At 46.8% G+C, this 26,899-nt stretch overlaps 3 non-coding genes across 3 annotated transcripts; 2 read left to right on the plus strand and 1 right to left on the minus strand.

The window, feature by feature from the left end:
• Nucleotides 1-2,141: 2,141 nt before the first annotated feature.
• On the plus strand, nucleotides 2,142-2,355 carry LOC135364249 (small nucleolar RNA U3). The gene has a single exon (XR_010411171.1). It is a non-coding gene; the product is annotated as a small nucleolar RNA U3 (small nucleolar RNA).
• Nucleotides 2,356-14,727: 12,372 nt separating this feature from the next.
• Nucleotides 14,728-14,888, plus strand: LOC135364266 (U1 spliceosomal RNA). The gene has a single exon (XR_010411187.1). It is a non-coding gene; the product is annotated as a U1 spliceosomal RNA (small nuclear RNA).
• Nucleotides 14,889-26,329: 11,441 nt separating this feature from the next.
• LOC135364247 (small nucleolar RNA U3) lies at nucleotides 26,330-26,543 on the minus strand. Its single transcript, XR_010411169.1, has one exon. It is a non-coding gene; the product is annotated as a small nucleolar RNA U3 (small nucleolar RNA).
• Nucleotides 26,544-26,899: the final 356 nt, after the last annotated feature.

Genomic DNA, 26,899 nt, shown 5'->3' on the forward strand with positions numbered 1-26,899 from the left:
TTTTCGCCATTCTGACCAGTGTGAGGTGGTATCTCATTGTGGTTTTGATTTGTATTTCCTTGATGCCGAGTGATGTTGAAAAATTTTTCATGTGTCTGTTGGCCATTTGGATGTCTTTGGAAATGTCTGCTCATGTCTTCTGCCCATTTCTTGATTGGATTATTTGTTCTTTGGGTGTCGAGATTGATAAGTTCTTTATACAGTTTGGACACTAACCGTTTATCTGATATGTCATTTGCAAGTATCTTCTCCCATTCTGTCGGTTGTCTTTTGGTTTTGTTAGAACTTTCTGGTTTCTTATTAGTGGCTACATTATTTATAAAACTTTCTTGCTTGAACATCTCTGTTGAAGTTTGAATTAATAGCAATATGACAAAGAGGATTTATTTTTGTAAGGCAAGAAACTTGGAGAAGACCGGTCCCATCAATGGGCAAAACCAGGTAAATTTCACTTCCTTTCAAAGGAAAATTGAATTCGAAATTAGAGCTCTGACAGCTTTCAAGGTGGACTGTCAGGTGCCTGAGGCATATGTCTTCCAGGGTTTGTGTCTCTGCAGTAAACTGGAGGAAGTTAAGATGGGGTCAGATGGGCCAGGTCCCCTTCAATGCGAGAGTCCTCCGCAGTTTCTCCTCTGCCTTAGAGACTGGGTTGAAAATATCCTTGCTCTGCTATTCCTACTTCTCTGCTTTAGATAAAAGGTATACAACTCAGTGTTTCCTACTCATAAATTGATCATTATAAGAATAGCCTGGAAGAGTTAGTACAAATACCAGTTCATAGTCCTGGTTTCTAGCAATTCTGATTCAGTGGGCTTACATGGGGCCTGGAATCTACTTACTGCACTCAGGTGTTTAGTCAGTTTGGAGACTCTCTGCTATCATGGATGTCCCTTACAGTTCTTGAGAGTGATGATTTCATATATATTAGGACTTCTAGTCTTCAAAATCAACTTGTCAAGGAAGTATTACATTTTCCTGGTTTGCAGATGAAGAAACCAAGTCACAGAGAGGGCCTGCAACTGGCCCAAGGTCCCCTTGCTGTAGGTGCTGGGGCCAGGTGTCAGGTAGAGCCCCCTCCTACCCCAAGCCCCCTTCCCACATTTTCCATTCACTCCTATCTTTCCATATAGGTGCTTCCTTTGCCTAGACCTCATTCCTGCCCCAAACCTCCTGGATTAAACTTTTTCATTGGAAAAATATCTTCACAACAAGCTAATAGCATATTGTTCTGACCACTAGCTATTAATATGAGACATGGTGCTTAATAAAAATACTTTTGCTTTCACATCTCCATTTAACATCAATATATGGTACAAAGTGGGTTTTAATATTAACTTATTTTTTAATAGATGTTCATCCATTCCACTTACTTTTAGGGAAAGTCCTTCATATTCTGGTGAAGCATACTGGTGACTTTAATTTAAAATTCAAATAATTGAGGGGCACCTGGAGGACTCAATAGGTGGGGCATGCGACTCTTGATCTCAGAGTTGTGAGTTCAAGCCCCATGTTGGGTGTAGATTACTTAAAAAGAAAATAATTGAAAACAATAAAATTAAAATTTATAAATGTATATGTGTATCAGGAAATGTTTTACTCTCTACCTTCTCACATTGATATATTTACATTGTGTTTCCTTATACCATAACGAATGCCTTAATTACCGTAGTAGCTTTATAGTGAGCTTTGAAATTTAGTAAACTTCTCCATTTTAATTCTTCGAGGTCAACTAGGCTATTCTAGGTACCCTGATTTCCATAGACATTTGAGAATTAGCTTGTAAATTTGCCCCCAAAATGCCTTCTCCAGTATGAATCAGAATAATGCTAATTTGATATTCAAACAATATTTAGTCTTCTAATCCCTGACTGTAATATATATTTTTCCAATTATTTAGATCTCCTTTAATTTATCTCAGCAATAGTTTTCAGGGATCGTTGTTATATGTGTTCTTATGCAATTAATTGTGGTGGACTTGCATCTCTATTCTGTCTATTGAATTTCATTTCCTTTTTTTTTTTTTTTAATTTCACTTTCTAAATGCTCACTGCTAGTATGGAGAAATACAGTAGATTATTACATGAATGTTACTGAGGTATAATTTAGGTACAGTAGACTGCATCACTTTAAAGTGTACAATTAAGACTATAATTTGAGGGATCATTTCTATAGTTTGTTACTACAGAAGTTTCTCTGAACGTGTAGAGTACCCAAAACCATGAGGAGGAGGTGCAGTGTTCTCTCCTGAGCATGAAGCTGGCTTTAGGTGTTGTTTCCACAACTGCCAATTGCCATTGATGATCGTTCTCCTCCTCCTTTGGAGGAGTAAGAGAGAGAGGACGCAGTGTGAGTGCTTTCTCAACAAAAGAAAAATTTAAAGAGATAAACTGTACTACTAAATGCATTTGCACAGATGTACATACAATTGAAACTACTGCTCCATTCAGGACACAGGGCATTTCCTCTACCTCAAAGCTTCCCTTGGGTGGCCCCATTGAAGTCCCTCACTGCCTTCACCCGCAGCCCCAGGCAACCGCTGGCATCAAAGTGGGCTTGCATTTTTAACAACATTATGTAAATGGAACTCTTGTATGCCTACATTCCTTTCTGCAGCCTAAGGAGTCTAAAATGTATCCATATTACTACATGGATAACCAGTTCAAACTTTTTTATTGCTAAGTAGTATCCCTCTGTGTGGATATATTCTGTCTGTCCTTTCACCTATTAATGGACATCTATGTAGTTTCCTGGGTTTAGCCATTGTGAATAAAGCTATGATGAATATTCATGTGCGGTTTGTTGTGCGGCCATATTGTGTATATACTTATGAGAGGAACGGCTGTTGATGTGATTGGAAAATGTTGACCTGTGGTTCAGCTTTTCTCAGTGGTTGGACCATTTTTCATTCCCACAAGTGTATGCAACTTCTAGTTACTTTACATCCTCAGCACATGTGTTTTCTGTCTTTGTAATTTTAGCCACGGGGATGGAGGTGTAATGGTAACTCACTATAGTATTAATTTATCATCCCAATGCCTGAGTGTGCTGTCGAAAACTGACCTCTGTGCTTCAGAGCCAAAACAGAAGATGAAGACAGAGTTTGGAATATTGAGGAACAATAGCTTTATTGTTTTTCGGGGCACAGGAGGCTAGAACAGGCCAAGGCCCTCGAAAACTGTAAGTCCCCTCCCCCTGGAGGCAGGGGCAGGGGGGTGGTTTATTTTGACAGAAATTGTGTGGGTGCTGCCAGCCTCCTTCATCATGTCTTTAGGGTGGTACCAGGCTCCTGAAACAAAAGGCTTAGAAGGTCGGAGTGGAGGTTTACAGAAGAGAAGGAAAAGGTTACTTAGTTTAAAATTGAGCCTTGTGGAGACATTAGTGAAGCCATTTTGATTTTTGTTCAACTTTATGCTAGTAAGTGGTTTCAAGTGGAGCATCTTTTCAAGTGCTTTTTGGCCATTTGTGTGTCTTCTTTTGTGAAGCCTTTCTTCTTCTTCAAAAGCAAGTCTTTTGACCAGTTCTCCTACTGCATTGTCAATCAGACACAATCTGTGTCAGAACATTACACTGAAAACTACAGAGCATTACTTCAAGAATTTAAAGAACTAAATACATGGGGACATAAAATTTGTGGTGGACTGGAAGACTCATTATGGTTTAGATGTCCATTCTTCACAAATTGATCAACACATCTAATACAGTGCCAATCAACATTCCAGCAGATATTTTAGTAAGTATTTAAGCTGATCCAAATGTTTATATGGAAATGCAAATCATCTTGAATTATCAAAGCAATGTTAAGAAGAAGGAGAAAGCGACAGACTTACATTGTCTATTCCAGAATTACTGCATAAATATTTTTGCAATTTAAAAGTGATTGGTCCTATTATTATTCAGTGTAAGAGTTTCTGCACCTTCTCACTGCAGCTTGGATGTTGCTTTAGCCCTTTTTCACTCTAGTTACTTGATCTAAAATTTAGTCAATATTTCCACAGTTTTTCAGTGGGGAGAGCATACTGAAGCTAGAAAGCATTTAACTTCACAGAGAGAAAGACAGATCGCTGATCATGAGGGCAAGGAGGACCCTAGAAGACTTAGCGAACTTGCCTCTATTTCCTCAGTTGGCCAAGACAGAGGGGGGAGCTACTGATAGCAGCAGTTTCCTCCGCAGAGCTTCACGGTGTTGACTGCTTTGGGCTAACATGGTACCTAGGTGTTGGCTATGTCCTAGAGGCTGAAATCGGGTCGAGGTCCAGGGTCCCTGAGCCAGGACAGGGCATCCAGTTGTTGGAAAACACAGAGGGAGACCAGGACAACCACTGAGACCATCCCCAGGCAGCACTGGCCACTTCCTCCAAGGAATCGACCACCACTACACTTCTCATGACTTCTACTTACTCGTCTGACAGCCCCACGAGAATTGGGATAATGTTTTACTCATCTCTGTACTCATGACTCCTAGGACCAAACCAAGCACTGAGGAAGCTCTCAGAGAGATCCCTTCACTGATCCGATCAAGGTGGTGGCAAATCTCGAAACTCAACTACATTCCTGTCCCAAATAGCCTGCAGAAATGCTCTCTGCTTTCTTCCAGGAGGCAACAAATACCCTTCCTTAAAGGGGAGCCTGCCCTACACTCTCAATGCCCCATGACCCTCCCCTGTGGTGAGCTCTGATGAAGAGGGGATGGTCCTCTTGGACTCCTCTCAATGGTTTTGTCATTAAGAAGCGATGTCCTTGGCCTAGCCCCATCCCCACTCCATCCTTCTCACTGCCACCATACCCCAGGTTAGGAGAGCTACAACAATTTTTAAAAAGATTTCATATATTTATTGGAGAGAGAGAGAGTGAGGCAGAAAGCAAGAGTGAGAGAGACAGAAAGATAGAGAAGAGCTGGGGAAGGGACAGGGAGAAGCAGACTCCACTGCGAGCAGGAACCCCACCCCCCGGCCTGCCCATGGGGCTTGATCCTTGGAGCCTGGGATCATGACCTGAACTGAAGGCAGACTCTCAATGAACTGAGCCACCCAGGTGTGCTGAGCTACAAGATTTTGTTTGCATTCCTCCTCTCACTGCTTTGACCTCCTCAGTGAAATCTTATTGATGTCAGAATTCCAACTTCTTAACACAGACTAAGGAAAATGAAACACTCAACACACAGTCAAGACATATTATGTGTAAAGACTGTTGAAACCATAAATTCAGAAGAATATTATTGGTATCACTGCCTCAGAGGCAAGGGTCTCCTACCCTGGCCCTTCCTGACCTTAGGGCAGAACTAGTTGCAGTAAGAATGGACATCTCCAACACTTATCCAAATATCACTGAACCCTCTAAGCCCGCGCTTACTTGGAGGACATCCACCATGAGGGCAGCTCCAAGGTCAAAGCTAGGAGTCTGAGGCAGAGTCTCATGGTCACATCCTCTTCTTCTCGGAACTGGAGCTTCCTTGCACTACAAACCAACCCCGATCCATCCTGTGGGGCTCCTCGGCAGGTGCACAGGTTCACCGTGGACGAAGTTACTCTCCTAGTCCTCCTAGCTCAGCTCTGGCTGCTCCTTGCAGAGTTGGATGCTGCTGTATGCATTCCTCAGTTTCCCCGGATTTTTCTGGACTCAACTTTCTTTATTCTTACCTCCTTTGGCAACCACCTTTTCCACCATTGCCTTGCCCTTCTTTGGGTTATTCTCATCCTCCAAACCTGCTGATTTTGAGTCTCCCATCTGCTTCTTCCGTTTTCTGTTTTCATTGTGGGCTGAGCTCAGGTTCCTGCAGGAGACACACAGTGAAGGGTCTCAGCTACAGTCTCCAGGGCTGCTTAACAGGCACCTCAGTCCCTCGTGCACTCACAGAATCTAAGCAGGAAGGGACTGTGGAGAATTTGAATAACAACCTTATTTTACACATGAGGAAGCTGAACCCAGACAGATTAAGAGATTTTCCCAAACTCCTTCATCAATTGATGGCAGCGGAGCCCCCACACAGGCCTTGGCTGCAAGCTTCCCTGTCGAGGCTCCTAATACAACCTCCGGGAACCCACATCTGAATCTCAGGGGACATTGGCCAATCAGTGTTCCCCCTGTTATAACAACAGTGTCCACAAGGACTTTTCCTGGGAAAATTCTTTTGTCACAATTCTACAGTCCTATTTGGATACTCAGTTGGTTTACATTCCTGGTTGAACTATAGTACACTCTCAAGATGGGAGAGCAGACAGACCCCGGGGTGGCAACTGTACCGGGCTTAGGGCTATGTATTCTTCTTACGTTTCATAGATTATGGGTCATAGCTAGTGTGGTCTCCAACTGAGGTTGTTTCCAATCATCGAAGGGACTCATCCTACTGGTCAGTAGGGGGAGTTTTTGGCCCTCACAAAGTTCTTCCTGGAACTGTCAAGGCCATCTTCCCCCACTGGGGGATGGAAACCACAATGTAAATCTATAATAAGGAAGCCATAGCTTATTGTAGGACACGGGGTGGAAAGGAGAGCACATGCTCTGCACCTGCTGGTCCGGATCTGACAGTCCCAGAAGGTGGGAAACCACGAAAGCACTGTGAACCACCATCCTTGTCTCCAACTCATATCTAGCTGCCTACTCTACCAATTTGACACCTGGGACAACGCATGCAGGAACAATTCCTTTTGACCCATTTTGAAATGAGAAATGGAGCCACAGGAAACTCAAGATACTTAGTCCAAGTCACAGTTTCCCACTCAGGTTTGCAGCTACAGCTTGGGAGACCAGAGCGCTCTCTTTTCTTGTTCTCTGTTTTAGGGATTTCCAGGGACAAAGAACAATCCCAGCCTCTGATGCCCTGAACTGCTCTGACACTCTCAGCCTGGCTGTTTTGTTCCCATGTTTGAAATAAATAATCTTATGTGCAGAATATCAACCTCAGACAAGATTGCTTTGAGACCTTGATGAAATGAGACAAAACAAGGCTACTCACAATACTGTTCAGGCCAGACAAAAACAAGGTCACAGTGCAACCTACATCCGAACTTCAACCTCCCTCCCTAAGGAAACGACTATGACTTCTTTACCACAATCATAGGTTTGCCAGTGTTGATAGTGTTCAATAAGAACAAACTCTGCCTTTTTCCATCCTCCCCCACTTCACCCAACTAAAGCCCATATCCTATAAGAGATCCTCTCACTGGGACCTTGGGGTGTGTTCATTCTGGCTGTGAGGAATAAAAAAGCCAATCTGTTTAATGAGAAATGTGTTCCCAACAATCTGGCTTAAAGGAATTGACACCAACTTTCCAGAACGAACAGCTGTAAAAACCCAGCCTCAGGAAGAAAGGTTATATTGTCTATGAGATACCTAGGCTTGGGAACTGCAGAACTTGTATTTATCCTAAGAAAAAAAAAAAGAAAAGAAAAGAAAAAAAAGACCCTTTCTACCAACCCCCTTAGGTAACTAACAGGAACTTTAGGTGTCCAGGCAGGACCTTCCCAACTCTGATTTAACTAGAGATTGCTGGGATGCCTGGGAGGTCAGTCGGTTGAGCGTCTGCTTTGGCTCAGGTCATGATCCCAGGGTCCCAGGATCGAGCCCCACATCGGGCTCCCTGCTCAGTGGGGAGTCTGCTTCTCCCTCTGCTCCCCACCCTGCTCTCCTTATCTCTCACTCACTCTCTCTCAAATAATTAAATCTTTAAAAAAAATAAACAAAAATAAACTAGCGATTGCTCTTGATCTCAGGATTGTGAGTTCGAGCCTCGCATTGCATGTAGAGATTACTTAAAAATAAAATCCCTGAAACATTTAAAACATTTGGGGCACCTGGGTGGCTCAGTTGCTGAAGCCTCCAACTCTTGCTTTTGGCTCAGGTCATGATCTCAGGGTCCTGAGATTGAACCCCAGGTTCAGTGCAGAGTCCTCTTGAGATTCTCTCCCTTTTCCTCCCCCTCTGTCCCTCCCCACCATTTGCAGGCTTGCAGGGGCGTGCTCTCTTTCTCATAAATAAATACATAAATAAGTAAGTAAAATCTTTTAAAGCTTAAAAAACAAAAATAAAATAGATATTGAGGATAAGTTAGGGAAGAAGCTAGCTAAGAAAGAATGTGTAGCACAGTCTAGCTCAGTAAAGCCTCGGACCAGTTATAACCCAGTATTCCCAGCTGGGCTGGAAGCTCCAACCTTCAGTTCACAGGGAGCGAGCTCTCTGATTACCCACCCAGAGGCAAGCGCGGGTCCTCTCCGTGGTCTCTCTGGCCCCAAGCTGCCACTCTAGACACTTCCGCCTTGTCTAACTGCATCGACTCGGAACACATTGAGCCCAAAAATCGTGTCACGGTATCTACAGCGATGTGGTGTCATAGAATCGGAATCCTGTGTTGCCGACAAAATGACAGGACTCTCGCATGCCACATTCAGAAGGAAATGCTACATTTCTTGTCCTGTAACATCTCATTATCCCCCCCCCCCCACTAAAATGTAAGCTGTTGGGAATGAATGTATTTCTCTGGAATCTGTGGCAAAGGCCGAGCTCTCAGTTTGGGTGCCCGGCGGTCTCCGCCAAACGCATCCAGGACTTGGCCAGCTCTGTCGGGGCTCCTTCCACATCGGTGCCTGGCCCTGCCCTCCCTCACTCTTCCCACGACCCTGTGGGGCGCTGGTCCCCACGCCTGCCCCCTGCTGAGCGGGACACTCGCCTAACACCTCTTGCTCCCCTGGAAATCCTGTTCTGCACCTCTGGACTTACGAGACACACCCTTTGTGTCTAGCTTCTCCTTTTGTTCTCTTACAGGTTTTGCTCTGATTTCCAGTACAGATCCTTCCCATGAGTCTGCGAATCTATTTATTGTTGTTCTTATTCCTACTATGATAGTTTCCATTTTCAAGAACTATTTTACTGCACTGCTCTCGCAATGAGCCCTGAGAATCCACAGGAGGCCTAAACCCAGGGGGTGTGGATGTCACTTCCTGTCCAGTCACAGGCTGGCCATTGGCCAGGAGGGTGGGGTGGGCGGGGAAAGACGTGGGGTGGGTCGTGGATCAGAGGGCAGGTGACAAGTAGGGCGCTGCATAATGGGCGTGTCTTCTGCAGAAAAGGAGGGACAAGGGCTCCTGTTTAGCCATCTGTTGTTCACAGGCTCTGGGCCCTACTAGTCTCCGACTGGCTCCTGATTTGATCACAAGTCCTACGTAGATGGACTGGAGGAGAGTGTGTGTGTGTGTGTGTGTGTGTGCGCGCGCGTCCTAGAGACCCTGCATGTGCAGTATAAAGCCTACAAGGCTCCAGGGCAGCCAGGCTAGTTTTCTGCATATGCTACTGTGGGTATTCAAAAATGCCTATATTTTTTCAAGGTAAGATGGCTCTCTTGCACTTCATATTTTCTTGTTCAATCCTCTCCACATGTCATGAAAGGTATGTTAGCAACATGTTTGGTATAAAGGCTGCTGAATATTTAGCCCACCAAGGTCCTAAGTTTTACCTAGTATGAAGTCTTCCTCACATTTCTGAGGATAACATTGGGAGACACAAGCAAAGCAATGGCCAGTCTGAGTCCTCAGCACTATTTGCAAGAACTTTTTTTTATTTTTTAAGAGTTTCTTTATTTATTTGACAGAGAGAGACACAGTGAGAGAGGGAACCCAAGCAGGAGATGTGGGAGAGGCAGAAGCAGGCTTTCTGCGGAGCAGGGAGCCTGATGCCGGGCTCAATCCCAGGACCCCAGTATCATGACCTGAGTGCAAAGCAGACGCTTAAGGACTAAGCACCCAGGCGCCCCCTGACATTCATTTTTAGGAGGAAGTCTAAAATGCAGTGAGAAGAAAGGAGAGTGATTTTCCCCCCCATTTCCAAGCCCCAAAGCAGGTCTAATTTAGATTTAATGTCAGGGATGAACTTAAAAAGTTCGTTCTAATCAAGAGGAGACTTAGGAATCCCTCTCTAGGTATAGAATTCTATCCTCAGCCAAAATACTTTTCAAAACTGAGAGTGAGAAAAAAGAGTGTGGGGAGGAAGAAATAAAACTACAGTTGACCTTGTACAACACAGGTTGGAACAGCACGTGTACACTTATACATGCATTTTTTTATAAACACAGTGTATTACTCTAAATATATGTTCTCTTCCTTATGATTTTCTTAATAACATTTTCTCTTCTCTAGCTTACTCTACTAGAAGTGTACAGTGTAGAATACATATAACTTGCAAAATATGGGTTAATCGACTTTATGTTATCAGTGAGGCTTCCAGTCAACAAGTGGCTATGAGTAAAGTTTTCGGGGAGTCAAAAGTTATACACAGGTTTTTGATCTTGAGAGTCACCATCCTTACCCCGCATTGGTCAAGGGTCAACCTGTATCTCTATTTACAGAGGACATGCTCCGAAAGATAGAAAAATCTCAAATCATCCACACACAAAAATATTAGAGTCCATAGACTCATTCCGTAAGTGGCAGGGTACCACATGTACAAAAATCAGTTGTGTTTCTATGCACTAGCAATGTACAATCTGAGAAGGAAATTTAGAAAGCAATTCCATTTACAATGGCACTTAAAACAGTAAAAGTGTTAGGCATAAATTCATTCAAGGAGAAGCAAGACTTGTTCACTGAAAAGCATAAAACATTGCTTCTGCGAGAGATGAAAGACCAAATGGGGAAAAAAAAAAAACTGTATGCATGCATTGGAAGATTTAATGTAGTTCATATGGCAATACTATGCAAATAGAGCTACAGATTCAATACAATTCTATCAGAATTTTTACTTCTGCATTTTCTAAATTCTGTCAAACCCTTGTAGTACATTTCCTTTCAGACATCGTAGTTTTCATCTCTTAAAGATAGATAGGGTCTTGTTTATATTTTCTATTTATCTGTTTAACAGTTCCAACTGATGGAAAACAGTTGTAATAAAAGCTTTCAAATCCTTCTCTGGCGGTTCTCACATGTGTCAGCTCTGGGTTATTTTCAGATGACTGATCTGTCTCCTGATTAGGGGTCATTTCGCCTGCGAGAGCTCCAGGCCCCGTTCCCTCTACTGCTTTCAAGTGATTGCCCCCTGACTTGCTGGCCTTGCCTCTCATGGAGGCCCTGAGCAGGACCTGACTGCATGCAGCCCCAGGGCTCCTCCGCAGCTCTGGCTAGGTGACTTTCCTCAGACCTGTCCTCCAGGGGACGCTGTCGTGGGGACTCGCAGAGCAGTGTCCTCAACTCCAGGAGGTCCCCAGGGCTCCTCTTCAATCTCTGCTGTCCCTCCCCCCGCCCCCCACTGCATTGCTTGGAAACTCTCTGGCCTGTACCTTGGAGCAGCTGTAGGGCTCTGCTCAGCTGTGTGTTTCCCTGTCTGGGTCCCCTTTGCCTGAAACCCAGTATCTTGGAAATGCGCATTTCATGCATCTTTTCTGTCTTTGTAGTTGCTTTGTTCTTTTGGGCAGGAGGGTAAATCCAGTTGCCCTGAGTCCGTATTGGTGTGGCTCCCGTATTTTAAAATCAAGTTGGGAAATGTCACGTAGATTCTGAATACAGACTTTTACAGGATGTAGTAGCCAGAGCCCAGGTGAAACGCTGAAGTAAGAAACCCCTTCAAGTTTCTATTTACAAAGCACAGCGCCAGCTCTAAGGGCACTGTTTGTTTTGTTTTGTTTTGTTTTAAGAGAAGCCTCTGCCCTTAGGGGCCCAACAGGCTACTTGAGAAGGATGAAGCAGGAGGACCAGGGGGCTCCAGGACGCCCAGGCAGGGCTGCCCTGCTTCCCAGGCTTGGAGGTGATGGAGACCTCGCGCAGGTAGCGGCTTGATTTCCACCTGGCTGAAGGTCTAGCCATTGCAGACAGCCTCCGTGCTGCCCACCATCTCTGGCAGGAGGATGGGGTCCGGGTCCCCCAGGGGCATCTTAACCGCCTGGGGCTTCTCCGCCGGGGAGCCTCCTTCCTGGTCTGCGCACGCGCGTCACCACTGAGCGCCGCCTCCCCCGTCAAACCCGGGTCAGCCTCCGCCGCTGGGGGGCGCTGTACAGCGGCAGCCGCTGCTCTTAGGGCCCGTCCCGCAGCCTGTGGAGGTCCACCCGGGGCTGAGGGTGAACCCGGGGACGTGCGCTTCTTCTGCGGCTCCCCTGCTGCCGTCTCGTCGGCTTTTCGGAGACAGTTTTCGCTTGACGCTGGGGGAGGGCGCAGGAGACCCAGCGCCCCTTGCGCGGGACTGAGTGCATGGTGTCCTGCAGTCTGTGGGCAAAAGGCCTGGGCCGCTGGGCGTGGCTCGTTAAAGCACGTGAGGCCGCCCTGCTCCTTTCTGTTGCCTCGAGTGTCCTCCGCAGGAAGGTGAGCACGACTACCAGCGGCCTCCTGGCAAGTCCGGGCTTCCTCAGAGCCTTTCTGGGGGGTCTCATGGGTGACCCTGAGCCCAGGGCTGACTTCTGTTCCCTAGGGAGAGAGGGAAGCCATCTCTTGTGTCACATCTCTTGTGTCACATCCCTGGACTGCAACCCAGGCGCTAAAGGAGGGGCAGGCATGCCTAGCCCCCCTCCAGGCACTGCGGGGCTGCTCCCGAAGACACCCCAGAAAGGGCTCCACTCACACACTTTTTTTATCTTACAGTTCTGAGGGTGCAGAGTACCAACACGGCTCTCTCTGGACTAGAATCCAATGTCCACAGGGCCACCTTCCCTTCTGGAGGCTCTAGGAGAGGGTGGAAGTAAGTCAAGGGAAACCTCACTAAAATGCAGTCCTGAGGCTTCAGCAAGGGAGCTCCTCCACCCTCCTTACCTCCTAGGGCATCGCAGCCCCCAGGGGAAGAGACTGATCTGACCTTACAGGGACTTGACATCGCATATGGATAGGCCTCTAGTAACCCGGCCAGAGTAAGAAACGCTAGCCTTGTCCCCCAGGGAGTCACCAGCACACTTCCAACCCACAGTTCACCCCGATGGACTTTTATAACAGCCTTCCCAACTGACCCTTTCTCTCCAAAAAGAAGAGCTTACCTCCCCTTTATTCTCGGGACTGGCCTATGGTTTTGCCACAGCCGTTTGTCCGAAATCGCCTTTCCCTTTTATTCCCCACGAATCCCGTTTTTGCTGGTAAAATAACTGGCAGTTTCTATTTTTTCGGTTAAGCAGACAGTGAGTCTCTCTGCCTGTTCCAGCTCCTAGAGGCCCCTCCTCCATGCTCAGCCCCAGCCCCAGCCCCCGCAGGCAGAGTCCCCCTCACACAGCCTCCTTCTGACCTCCTTCTCTGCCTCTTTGGGTTTTAAGACCCCTTGTCATTGCAAGGGGCCGCCTGGAGAATCCAGGATCATCTCCCCATCTCAAGGTCCATAACATAAGCACCTCGGCAGGGTCCCTTTTGCTGCGGGATGGAACATGGGCACAGGTTCCTGGCATTAGCATGGGCAGCTCCTAGGGAGGGGGCATTATTCTGCCCACCAGCACACTATGATCTCAGGTGACAACTAAAGTTGTACGCCCCCTCTCCGCGCTCCAATCTTCTCTAATGTCAACAGTCCGGTAAAAGTAAACCACTACCTCAAGGCGCAACCAAGACAAAGGCAAATCAGAATCCTAGGGCGCTCCACCTATGTCCATACAATTGCCCAAATCTCTTCAAAGTATTCTGTTTAGTTTTCCAGACCTGGCTGTTTTCCCTCCCAAGGCCGACTTTGACTGCAGAAATCCCACCCAGGGGGAAGCGCCCAGCGGTGGAGGGAGGGAAGGCGGGGGCAGAGTGGGGAGCCTGGGACCCCACTAAACCCCTGCGGAGAACTCTGAGCCTGGTCTAAGTGAGCAGAAGGGGTGGTCTCCTTTGGCCCTGCCCTCAACAGCGGGACCCTTGGGCGCCTCCCCGCGCGGCCACGAGGGGGCGCGCCATCCCTGTCCTAGGAGCCCGCGTGGTGAAGCAGCAGGCCCCGGGATGTTTTCAGCGTGTGGGGTGTTGCGGGCAGGTGTCAGCCCGAGGGCCCAGAGGTTGCGGACTTTTGGTTTCCCCCCTTCCCCCCGGGGTGTCCAGGACTGGGGGGTGCGGTGGGGACTGGTTTGAGCTCCACAGGTGCAGCCACCGCACTCCGTGTCTCCAAACCAGGTTCCCAGCAGAGGGAGAGAGAGGGCGCGGGGAGATGTATCTGTGCTGCGTCGGCTGGTGGAAAGTCTTCCCTCCTGTTCTTCTCTGGCTGGCGCAGCCTTCCCTGTGCTCGGCCGTGTGTGTGTGTGTGTGTGTGTGTGTGTGTGTGTGTGTGTGTGTGTGTGTGTGTGTGTGTGTGTGTGTGTGTGGAGGGTTTGGGGGCCAGAGCTGCAGGGACAGGGAGGAGGAGTGGTAACCAAATCAGGCTAGAGGGAAGGAGATGGAGGAGACTGGGAAGGTGAGGAAGGAAGCCAGGACAGGGGGAGGGAAAGGCGGGGAGGGAGGAAAGAGGAGGAGGAGGGAGAGGAAGAGAAGGAAGAGCACCAGCACTGAAATCCAAGGTGGGAGGGGAGCTGGGGGGCAGGGAGACGGGGTGGGGGTGGGGGTGGGGACTGAGGCGAAGCCCTTGACGTCACAGACGGGGCGGGTCTGATGTAAACCAGGCAACGTCGCGGTGCGGTTCTGCGCCTTAGAATTCGCGGGACTGAGGAAGTAGCAGCGCGGTTTCTTCCATCGCATTCGGAAGCGTCGGGTGGAGGCTGAGGATGCTTGGGACAGGAGTGGGTGCCGAGGGTGTTGGGGTGCGGCTGGGCGAGTGAGCGTGTGTGTCCGGTGGAAGGCGGGTGAGACTGGTGTGGGGCGGAGGCGGAGCGAGTCCCACTAACCTGGCAGGGGAGACGCCAGGATCAAGCAGGTGGTTTTCCCACGCGAGGCCCGTCCATGCCCCGCGGACGTGCTGACCCCTGCTATTTCCCCGAGTGTGGACACCTCGACTGCGTAATCTGTGGTAGTGGGGACTGCGTCCGCGCTTTCACCTGCTGTTGGTTGCTTAAAATAGCTTTTGTTTTCTTACTCCTTTTGTTTGTTTGTTTGTTTTTGTCTTTTCCCTGACTTTGGCTGATGACAGTGGCTGAAGAGGAAGCTCACTGAGGCGATACCTGGACGCTGAAGAAAACACCGCAGCTTTTCAGGGCTGCTTTCTTGAGAATCTGGGTTTGGCTGTGTCTCAATCAAAAGCCCGCAGGACAGTTTCTGTCCACAGGTCATACATCCCACTTTGGCTGTCGGGATTTTTTTCTGTTTCTCGCAGAGCAGTGTCTCTGCTTATATTTCAGTACGTGGTTTGCAGTCCCTGATACAGCGAAGGGGCTTTCTTTTCACTCCCCACGGAACACAGGGAGGCGTCCCTTCTCCTTCCTCCCTCCCCTCCCCACGTATCCCACCAGGCACCCTGCAAAGCCTCACCCAATCCCCAGCCTCCCTATCCTTGATTAGGCTACTTGGTAGCCTACCTAGTTCAGCCTTGCTCCAGAGGACCCTTCCGAGACTAGAGACGGTCCAGCTTGATATACTATTTATTTATTATAAGTTTATTTGTTGAAGTAATCTCTACACCCAAAGTAGGGATCGGGCTCACGAAACCAGATGGAGACTCCTGTGTTCTCTGGACTGAGCCAGCCAGGTGCCCCCTGACAGGCTTTTAGAGAGGCAGGTCTGTCTACTCCCAAAGGACCCTTGGGTTTGGCACCACAGACCTTTCCCAAACAGGAGGTTAGCTCTTGGACAAGGGGCCGTGGGCCTTCTGCAGCTCTCGGGCTCAAGCAAAAACTGTCCCTACTGCTGTAGCTGCTTTGCTTTGTAAATCCGAGCTTGAAGGGGTTTCTGGCTTCATGCTTTCAGCTGAGCTGGTGTTTTTTCTCTACTCCCTAAAGGCCTCTATTCAGAATCTACAACTGATGGTTTTCCAACTTTGATTTTCACTTAGGGGAGCCACACCACTTGGGACTCAGGAGCTGGTTTACTCTTCTGCCTGAAACAATTAAACAAAACAGCAACAGCGCCACACAAGATGCACGAAATGGAGATTTCCAAGATCCTGGGCATCAGGCAAAGGGGACAGCCATCCCGGACACAGGTGAGCGGAGCCCTAGACCTGCTCAGAGGTCCTGGCTCCAGAGAGTTTCCAAGCAAGGCACTGGGGGGAGGGGAACCTGAAGAGGAGCCCCGTGGACCTCCTGGAATTGAGGACACTGATCTGAGAGACCCCAGGACTGAGTCCCAGGGAGGACAGAGCTGCGGGAAATCACTAGCCAGAGCTGTGGAGGGGCCCTGGGTTGGCATGGACAGCAAGTCAGGGGGCAATCCTTTGCACAGGGCCTGGTGCTCACACAGTGCTGGGAATAGAGACTGTGCCCAACAGATAGACTAAGCAACAGGAACCCTCTTAATTCGAGGGTTGCCTTCTTAACTACCTTAACTCTTCCAATCCGTGAACACACGATATCTTTCCACTTGTTTGGGTCTTCTTTAATCTCTTGCAGCAATGTTGTGTAGTTTTCAGTGTACAGGTTTTGTGCCTCCTTGACTCAGTTATTGCTAGATACTATTCTGATGGGTGCTTTTGTACATGGAATTGTTTTCTTAATCGACTTTTCCCAGTGTCCAATCCTGGGGTATAGAAACACCTGATCTGTCTGTGTTGTACCCTGCAACTCTGCTGAATTAGGTTATGGACTCTAGTGGTCGGGTTGTGTGTGTGTGTACTTGGTATTTTTCTGTATACAGGAGCATGTCATCTGCAAATACAGATACAAATTGTCCCTTGAACAACCTGGGGCTTAGGGGTACAGAGTCCCACAATTGAAAATCTGTGTATAACTTCTGACTCCCCAAAAAACGTAACTACTAATACCCTACTGAAGTCTTACAGATAACAAAAACGGTTGATTAACACATATTTTGTATGTTACTTGTATTATATACTTTATTCTTTCAATACAGTGAGTTAGAGTGAAAATATCATTGAGAAAATCATTAGGAAGAGAAAGTGTATTTTCTATATTTGTACTAGACTATATTTGTAAAAAAACAAAATCAACCCGTGAGCGGACCCACATTGTTCAGTACAATTCAAACCCATGTTGTTCCCCAGTCAACTATAGTTTCATTGCTTCCTTTTCAAATGTTTCCCCCTCATCTTCAGGTTTTTTTTTAATTGATTCATAGTGGATTCCCCATGTGACATCAGTTTCACATGACACACAGTGATTGGACGACTCTATAAATTATGTCAGGCTGCCTACAAGTGTAGCTACCCTGTGTCACCACGCAGAGCTGTTACCTCACCACCGACTATATAATAGGAGATCTGTCCTCTAACATTTTTTTTAAATCTTCACGGTGGACGGTGTCTTGACCGAGTGTAGGAGTCTGTGCCCTCCCCTCCCCCCACCACTACCATGGGCCTTCTTCGGACTTGGCAGAGAGGAGCAGTGACACACAGGAGGTTCCTTATTTTAGGTCACTGCAGCCCCTGATCTTGGACCAGGATGCCCAGTCTAGGCCAGGGAAATATGGATTAGCAGGAACCCTTCTTTGCAAGCCCAGCTCCAATGTGAAGGACCAGAGCGCCCCTTCTAGGCCCCTGCAGGGATGGCTCAGCACCCAGGACCTGGTCCTATATAGACAGCCAGGAAAGGGCAGATTCCCCTAAACCCAGCCCAAAGTGTTCCATTTAGACTCAGAAGAAGGTGAATAACAACACAGGCTCTTCCCTCTGCTGAGCGGCGGAGGGGAGCATCGGTGCCAGTGCAGGAGGGAGCTGTTACCCTCAAGGTTGGTGGCTAGAGCCCACCCAGGGGACCACACCTACTTAAGATCCATCCAGATCTTGCCAGTGGCTTCCATGGGTCCGGCAGCCCTCACTTCCTCCTCCAATCTCCAGCCACCTGGTGGCCCTGTCTTTGCCTGCTGCCCCCTGGTCTCCTTGGGCCACCTGGAGGGCCCCTCCCTTAAGTCGTCTGCCACCTGGTGGTTTCCAGGGGAACTGTGGGGGCGGAGGCTAAAGGCACAGGCACTGAATCCCTGACTCCAGCTGGGAGGTCAGGAAACCAAGCTCTGAGTCACCACCTGCTGGGACTCCAGGATGTGGCCCCTCCCCAGGCAGTGTTTGCCTGGGGACCCCAGGACCCACTGATGTGGGACTGTCACCTTCTTTCTTTTTTTAGGTGAAATTTACATACAATAAAGTTCACCTGTTGTAAAAGTACCCTACAATGACAGAGGTGTTCAGCTAGTGCCCTAGTTTGTTTCAGAGGCTTCCTTCACCTTCCCACACCCCGTCCAACCCCTCTACAGACAATCTCCGCTCCCTCCTTCAGCCCCAAGCAACACTGATCTGCTTTCTGTCTTGGTCCATTGCTCCTTTCTGGACACTTTGCATAAACGGAATGAGACAATACGTAGTCCTTGGTGACTGGCTTCTTCCACTTAGCATCCTTTTCAGGTTCCTCCATGCTGTAGCTTGGATCAGATTTCTCTGCCTTTTGATGCTGAATAGATGCCATGGTACAGATAGGCCACAGTTTTGTTTGTCCACTCACCAGCCGATGACCCTTTGTGTTGTTGTCAGGTTTTTCCTGTTGTGAATAACGCTGCCCCGAACATTTCTGAACGAGACTTGAGTGACATATGTTTTTGCTTCTCTCATGTAGATTTCTAGTTGTGGAATAGCTGGGTCCTATGGGAAGCTTGTGTTAAACTTTTAAGAACTCTCAAAGTGGCTCCCAAAGGGGTTCTTTTATTTTACGTTCCCACCAGCAATATAGGACGGTCCAGTTTCTCCACATCCTCAGCACCACTTGGTATTGTCTTTGGAACATAAGCACACTAGTTGGTGTAAAATGGTACCTGGTTTTCCTTGCATTTCCCTGAGGACTAATAACATTGATTACCTTTTTATGTGCTTATGAACCACTTATGTGTCTTCTTGGGTAACATGTGTTTTCCAGTCTTATTCTGGCTTTAACAAATGTGTTGCTTCTGCTCATTGAGTGAGTTCAAAGTACTCTTGTCTCTTGTGAATGTGAGTCCTCATTGGGTATTTAATCCACAAATATTTTCTCTTAATCAGTGGCTACTCTCCTCCTTTTCTCAGTGGTAAAGTTTGATGCAAAAAAGTTCTTCATCTTCAATTTTCTCTTACGTATCGTGTTCTTGCTGTAGTGATTTAGAACTCTTTGCTTAATGCAAATTCCTGACCATTTTCTCCCCCGTATTCCTCTTGAACTGTTGTTTTGGCTCTTATACTTAGGTCTGTGACCATTTTGAGTTCATTGCTGTGTAAGGTGTGATTTCCAGCAACAACTGTGGGGAAGCTTTGTCCTGACAGGTCAGGAGAACCTGGGGGTCACTTGTGTTTTACAATTAGTCTCCCCCGGGCCAGGAAAGGGGATTTCACCCTCCTGCACCTGTTAGTGAAGGGCTGGGTGCCTTTGGGGAGGGGAGATACCTCGGGCTGGGGGTCATATACTGCATGTACTCCCCATTCTCTGGGACTGGGTACAAAGAAGCTCCAGGAGCCCCCAAAACAGTCCTACTCACAGGTGTCTTCAGAAGTACAAACACACTGAGAGCAGGAGAGGATAACACAGAAAGGACCACAGAGATCCCAGGGGATCTGGATTGGGTTCCTAGAGGGTCTCCTATGGGTGGGTGGGAAAGAGGACTCGCACACAGCAGGAACTCAGGAAACATGCCCGGAAGGGGTGGAGCAGATTGAAGCCATGTCCCAGAGTTTGAACTATTTTTGCCAACATGAAAATCGTGGTATATGCCTGCTTCAAAGATGCTGGGGGAACTCATGCTGCCTCAGTCAGTAGAGCGTGCAACTCTTCATCTCAGGGTCATGCGTTAGAGCTCCACGTTGGTCATGGAGCCTAGCTGAGATTAAAATAATAATAATAAATAAAAAATGAACAGGTGCATGCTTCAGGAATCAGAATTACTCCCCCTAAGGAAAGGAGGTGGCATCTACCTTGGTCCTTGCAGATCAATAGCCCTACAGAGCCCTACAGAATCCTAAATGTAGATCAACCCAGAGAACCTACACTTTTAATATTTGTTGGGTTTCCCGTGTGTGGTCAGAGGTCCACTGGCAGACAAAAGTTGACACGCTGAGCACAGAAGCAAACCAAGAAACAGAATATTACCTGGATGTACCACTTCACTGTCTGTCCTCACTGCAGTCTCATTGAAAATGGGAATGGGCAATCAAAATGCCTGGTATTCAACACAGGTTAAGAAAAAAATGGAAAATTTGGGTTAACAATTTAAATTATTGTGTCCTCAGATTGACTTTGATGGCAAGTGGAGACTCTGTTGATCGTTTTCTAGGTTCTGCAGGTGGAAATGAGGGGCTAAGGGACAAACTATTTATACTACTCAGAGTAACTTTGGTAACTTAGTATCTTCACACTTGACACAGTTTTCTTTCATTTTGTCTGATCCCATGTTCTCATGCTTGAGTCTAAACACATTTGTACGAGGAAGTTGATATCAATACCACACCTAAAATCCATACCACTAAATATCACAGTGTTTATTCCTAATGGTCCTTCAGGCTCGTTTCTAACTGCCGGCAGCTACGTTATGGCTCACTCTCAAGGCAGCCCATTCTAGCCACGTGTGCACTTCTCTTTGGCCCCACCTCCAGGTTAAGCAGTGCATCTGAGCCGGCTCCATCACTGGTGGAAGGATGTAGGTCAGACAGGTAATAAAGAAAAATGGGGGGACTGGGAGTCAGCAAAAAGAAAGCACGCTTTAAGTGGGTTGATTCCAGAGAGGACCATTGCATTGCTTTTTAAAATGTTTTAATTTACTTATTTGAGAGAGAGTGCTTGAGAGAGCAGGAGTGGTGGTGGGGGGAGTGGGAGAGGGACAGAGAGAAGCAGACTCACCACTGAGCAGGGAGCTGGACATTGAGGCTTATCCCAGAACTCTGGGATCCTGACCTGAGCCACAGACTGACACTTAAACAACTGAGCCACCCAGGTGCGCCTTGGTATTTCGAAGAATAATATGTTTAGCTTTCTCTCTGAAATAGGCACTGAGTAATGAGCAAGGCTGAGAGAAACCATGGTACCCATAGGCGCCAAGGTCAGATTGCCCAAAATGTACCACAATGGCATATTTGTGGGAAACAGAACGCCACAACGACCACTGGTGCATGTTCACTCAGACTCCGAGATCTCTGAGAAAACTCGAGATTGCAGGGTTAAAAATAACCCGAAAGGATCAGAGTGAAATGCCCTTGGGATGTATGTGCTCTGTTCTAAAGTACACAGCAGAAGATGTTTCGTAGATAGGAAGCCAGATGTAAACAACACACTGTGCATTCCCTTCTTAGTTCTCTTATCCTGTGTTAAGGTCTGAGTACAATGGTGTTTACAACTGATCACAGCCAGTTACAGATTTCTTTACTCCTTCTCCGCTCCCATTGCTTCACTTAACTAACCCTGTGGAAGAATGTGCCTTATTAAGCCCCTGCTGTAAATCATTATAGAGCTATATCATTGTAGAAGGTATATTAGATTATGGAAAATAAACCTCGGCACCTCGGGCTGTTTGCTCGGGGTCCCCTGTGCCTCGCTATACTGTCGTCTCTTTTTCTCAGTTCCTTCACTGCCCCAGGTCCACGACTCTCTGAGGTCGACAATACTGAGTATTTTGAATTGAAGCTACTCGAAAAGAAACTGGTGCAAGGACACTCAAACTCTCCTCTGTCTCCCTGAAAGCAGGAAACCAATCTCCCATATGAAAAAGGCACCCCCTATACTAAGAAGTAAAAAGACATCCTTCTCACCAGGGACTTTAAAGCAGAGGTTCTAGATTTGGCGTAGACGCTCTCCAAATTAAAGTTCCCCAAAATCCCTTTGGAGGAGAAATATATTGTCTCCTTGTCTAAAATGCATAAAAACTGTCTGCCTTAATACTTTATATTTCTTTAAAGGTCTCAATTTCAATATCCGTTCTCCATGCGTATTCAATGTAAATTGAAGAACTCCCACTCAGGTAAACTTAATTCTTACTTAAGCTGGAAGACCAGGATGGGTAACAGAGGAACTTGTCCTTCCCTGCATACCTTTTCTGTGATCCTAATCTCTTAGCCAATGATTTGAAAGTGAAAGAAGGAACAGAATTATATACCTGGGAGAAAAGATTTGTCCCCAGGAAGGACTTTCTGGTATTTTTAACAATGGAAATATCTACATTAGATCCAAAGTCTCCTGAAAAGTATTTATTTATTTTTAAGTTGAACTTCTAATTTCAGTGTCCCCTGAAATTTAGATGTGGGTTCCCGGAGGGTATTTTAGGTGCCTTGACAGGGAAGCTTGCAGCCAAGGCCTGTGGGGGGGCTCTGCTGCCATCAACTGATGAAGGAATTTGGGAAAATCTCTTAATCTTTCTGGGACTCAGTTTCCTCATTGGTAAGATAAGGTTGTTATTCAATTTCTCAAAAGTCCCTCCTGCTCAGTTTCTATGAGTACACGAAGGACTGAGGTGCCTGTTAAGCAGCCCTGGGGACTGCAGCTGAAACCTTACTTGGTCCCTTCACTGTGTGTCTCCTGCAGGAGCCTGAGCTGAGTCCACACTGAAAACAGAGAACGGAGGGAGCAGATGGAAGACAGAAAATCAGCAGGTTTGGAGGATGAGAATAACCCAAGGAAGGACAAGGCAATGGTGTTGCAGGAGGTTGCCAAAGGAAGTAAGAATAAGGAGAAGTTGAGTTCGGGAAAAATCAGGGGAAACTGAGGAATGCATACAGCAGCATCCAACTGTGCAAGGAGCAGCCGGAGCTGAGCACGGAGAACTAGGGGAGTAACTTCGTCCATGGTGAATCTGTGCACCTGCCGAGGAGCCCCGCCGGATGGATCAGTGTTGGTTTGTACTCTTGGGAAACACCAATTCCAAGAGGAGGAGGAGGAGGGGCACCTGCCTGGGTGGCTTAGTCCTTAAGCATCTGCCTTCGGATCAGGTCATGATCTTAGAGTCCTGGGATCCAGCCCCGCATTGGGCTCTCTGCTCTGCGGGAAGCCTGCTTCTCCCTCTCCCACTCCCCCTGCTTGTGTTCCCTCTCTCGCTATGTCTCTCTCTGTCAAACAAATAAATAAAATTAAAAAAAAAAAAAAAAGGAGGAGGAGGATGTGACCATGAGGCTCTGCCCCAGACCCCTAGCTTTAACCTTGGAGCTGCCCTCACCGTGGATGTCCTCCAAGTAAGTGTGGGCTCAGAGGGATCAGGGATGTTTGGATAAGGGTTGCAGATGTCCATTCTTCCTGCAACTAGTTCTGCCCTAAGGTCAGGAAGGGCCAGGGTAGGAGACCCTTGCCTCTGAGTGATACCAATTATATTCTTCTGAATTTATGGTTGTAAAAGACTTTACACAAATTATGTCTTGACTGTGTGTTGAGTGTTTCATTTTCCTTAGTCTGTGTTAAGAAGTTGGAATTCTGACATCAGTAAGATTTCACTGAGGAGGTCAAAGCAGTGAGAGGAAGAATGCAAACAAAACCTTGTAGCTCAGCACACCTGGGTGGCTCAGTTCATCGAGAGTCTGCCTTCAGCTCAGGTCATGATCCCAGGCTCCAGGGATCAAGCCCCATGGGCAGGGCGGGGGGGCTTCCTGCTCAGCAGTGGAGTCCGCTTCTCCCTGTCCCTTCCCCAGCTCTTCTCTATCTCTCTGTCTCTCTCACTCTTGCTTTCTGCCTCACTCTCTCTCTCTCCAATAAATATATGAAATCTTTTTAAAAATTGTTGTAGCTCTCCTAACCTGGTAGGTATGGTGGCAGTGCAGAGGATGGAGTGGGGATGGGGCTAGGCCGAGGATATCTTTTTTTTTTTTTTTGTAAAGATTTTATTTATTTATTTGAGAGAGAATGAGAGAGAGAGAGAGCACATGAGAGGGGGGAGGGTCAGAGGGAGAAGGAGGCTCCTCACCGAGCAGGGAGCCCGATGTGGGACACGATCCCGGGACTCCAGGATCATGACCTGAGCCGAAGGCAGTCGCTTAACCGACTGAGCCACCCAGGCGCCCCTGAGGACATCTCTTCTTAATGACAGAACCATTGAGAGGAATCCAAGATGACCGTCCCCTCTTCATCAGAGCTCACCACAGGGGAGGGTCATGGGGCATTGAGAGTGTAGGGCAGGCTCCCCTTTAAGGAAGGGTATTTGTTGCCTCCTGGAAGAAAGCAGAGAGCATTTCTGCAGGCTATTTGGGACAGGAATGTAGTTGAGATTCAAGATTTGCCACCACCTTTATCGGATCAGTGAAGGGATGTCTCTGAGAGCTTCCTCAGTGCTTGGTTTAGTCCTAGGAGTCATGAGTACAGAGATGAGTAAAACATTATCCCAATTCTCGTGGGGCTCTCAGTCGAGTAAGTAGAAGTCATGAGAAGTGTACTGGTGGTCGATTCCTTGGAGGAAGTGGCCAGTGCTGCCTGGGGATGGTCTCAGTGGTTGTCCTGGTCTCCCTCTGTGTTTTCCAACAACTGGATGCCCTGTCCTGGCTCAGGGGCCCTGGACCTCGACCCGATTTCAGCCTCTAGGACATAGCCAACACCTAGGTTCCGTGTTAGCCCAAAGCAGTCAACACCATGAAGCTCTGCGGAGGAAACTGCTGCTATCAGTAGCTCCCCCCTCTGTCTTGGCCAACTGAGGAAATAGAGGCAAGTTCGCTAAGTCTTCTAGGGTCCTCCTTGCCCTCATGATCAGCGATCTGTCTTTCTCTCTGTGAAGTTAAATGCTTTCTAGCTTCAGTATGCTCTCCCCACTGAAAAACTGTGGAAATATTGGCTAAATTTTAAATCAAGTACCTAGAGTGAAAAAGGGGTCAAGCAACATCCAAGCTGCAGTGAGAAGGTGCAGAAACTCTTACACTGAATAATAATAGGACCGATCACTTTTAAATTGCAAAAATATTTATACAGTAATTCTGGAATAGACAATGTAAGTCTGTCGCTTTCTCCTTCTTCTTAACATTGCTTTGATAATTCAAGATGATTTGCATTTCCATATAAACATTTGGATCAGCTTAAATACTTACTAAAATATCTGCTGGAATGTTGATTGGCACTGTATTAGATGTGTTGATCAATTTGTGAAGAATGGACATCTAAACCATAATGAGTCTTCCAGTCCACCACAAATTTTATGTCCCCATGTATTTAGTTCTTTAAATTCTTGAAGTAATGCTCTGTAGTTTTCAGTGTAATGTTCTGACACAGATTGTGTCTGATTGACAATGCAGTAGGAGAACTGGTCAAAAGACTGGCTTTTGAAGAAGAAGAAAGGCTTCACAAAAGAAGACACACAAATGGCCAAAAAGCACTTGAAAAGATGCTCCACTTGAAACCACTTACTAGCATAAAGTTGAACAAAAATCAAAATGGCTTCACTAATGTCTCCACAAGGCTCAATTTTAAACTAAGTAACCTTTTCCTTCTCTTCTGCAAACCTCCACTCCGACCTTCTAAGCCTTTTCTTTCAGGAGCCTGGTACCACCCTAAAGACATGATGAAGGAGGCTGGCAGCACCACACAGTTTCTGTCAAAATAAACCACCCCCCTGCCCCTGCCTCCGGGGGGAGGGGACTTACAGTTTTCGAGGGCCTTGGCCTGTTCTAGCCTCCTGTGCCCCGAAAAGCAATAAAGCCATTGTTCCTCAATATTCCAAACTCTGTCTTCATCTTCTATTTTGGCTCTGAATCACAGAGGTCAGTTTTCGACAGCACACTCAGGCATTGGGATGATAAATTAATACTATAGTGAGTTACCATTATACCTCCATCCCCGTGGCTAAAATTACAAAGACGGAAAACACATGTGGTGAGGATGTAAAGTAACTAGAAGTTGCATACACTTGTGTGAATGAGAAATGGTCCAACCACTGAGAAAAGCTGAACCACAGGTCAACATTTACCAATCACATCAACAGCCGTTCCTCTCATAAGTATATACACAATATGGCCGCACAACAAACCGCACATGAATATTCATCATAGCTTTATTCACAATGGCTAAACCCAGGAAACTACATAGATGTCCATTAATAGGTGAAAGGACAGACAGAATATATCGACACAGAGGGATACTACTTACCAATAAAAAAGTTTGAACTGGTGATCCATGTAGTAATATGGATACATTTTAGACTCCTTAGGCTGCAGAAAGGAATGTAGGCATACAAAAGTTCCATTTACATAATGTTGTTAAAAATGCAAGCCCACTTTGATGCCAGCGGTTGCCTGGGGCTGCGGGTGAAGGCAGTGAGGGACTTCAATGGGGCCACCCAAGGGAAGCTTTGAGGTAGAGGAAATGCCCTGTGTCCTGAATGGAGCAGTAGTTTCAATTGTATGTACATCTGTGAAAATGCATTTAGTAGTACAGTTTATCTCTTTAAATTTTTCTTTTGTTGAGAAAGCACTCACACTGCGTCCTCTCTCTCTTACTCCTCCAAAGGAGGAGGAGAACGATCATCAGTGGCAATTGGCAGTTGTGGAAACAACACCTAAAGCCAGCTTCATGCTCAGGAGAGAACACTGCACCTCCTCCTCATGGTTTTGGGTACTCTACATGTTCAGAGAAACTTCTGTAGTAACAAACTATAGAAATGATCCCTCAAAGTATAGTCTTAATTGTACACTTTAAAGTGATGCAGTCTACTGTACCTAAATTATACCTCAGTAACATTCATGTAATAATCTACTGTATTTCTCCATACTAGCAGTGAGCATTTAGAAACTGAAATTAAAAAAAAAAAAAAGGAAATGAAATTCAATAGACAGAATAGAGATGCAAGTCCACCACAATTAAATGCATAAGAACACATATAACAACGATCCCTGAAAACTATTGCTGAGATAAATTAAAGGAGATCTAAATAATTGGAAAAATATATATTACAGTCAGGGATTAGAAGACTCAATATTGTTGGAATATCAAATTATCATTATTCTGATTCATACTGGAGAAGGCATTTTGGGGCAAAT

The sequence above is a fragment of the Mirounga angustirostris genome, unplaced genomic scaffold, assembly GCF_029215605.1.
Source record: "Mirounga angustirostris isolate CCGP_5_RB_7025 unplaced genomic scaffold, mMirAng1.0.hap1 SCAF_4, whole genome shotgun sequence".
Classification (NCBI taxonomy): Eukaryota; Metazoa; Chordata; class Mammalia; order Carnivora; family Phocidae; genus Mirounga; species Mirounga angustirostris.